This window comes from Sinocyclocheilus rhinocerous, unplaced genomic scaffold, assembly GCF_001515625.1.
Source record: "Sinocyclocheilus rhinocerous isolate Xijiao unplaced genomic scaffold, SAMN03320098_v1.1 scaffold662, whole genome shotgun sequence".
Lineage (NCBI taxonomy): Eukaryota > Metazoa > Chordata > Actinopteri > Cypriniformes > Cyprinidae > Sinocyclocheilus > Sinocyclocheilus rhinocerous.
The window spans coordinates 2,581,077-2,581,418 of NW_015639782.1; positions in this window are offsets into that span (position 1 = coordinate 2,581,077).

A 342-nucleotide genomic window follows, 5' to 3' on the forward strand; every position below is an offset into this window, starting at 1 on the left:
AAACACCACACACACTCCCTCCGGCTGCAAACTCCCTTGAGTTAAGAGTGCGTCAGATCTGCATCGCTCTGTAGACTAGACTCACATTATTAACACTCTGCCAACTCCCTCCCCACTGACTTTCTCCACTGTGCAGTTTAGACTCCGCCTCCTGCTGATCTCCACCCTCCTCATTGGTCAGTTTTCCCTCACAGGCAGTAGCTTAAAGGGATCATATGATGCTGCTAAAAAGAACATTATTTTGTGTATTTGGTGTAATGAAATGTGTTTATGCGGTTTAAAGTTAAAAAAACACATTATTTTCCATATACTGTACATTATTGTTTCTCCTCTTGCCCCACC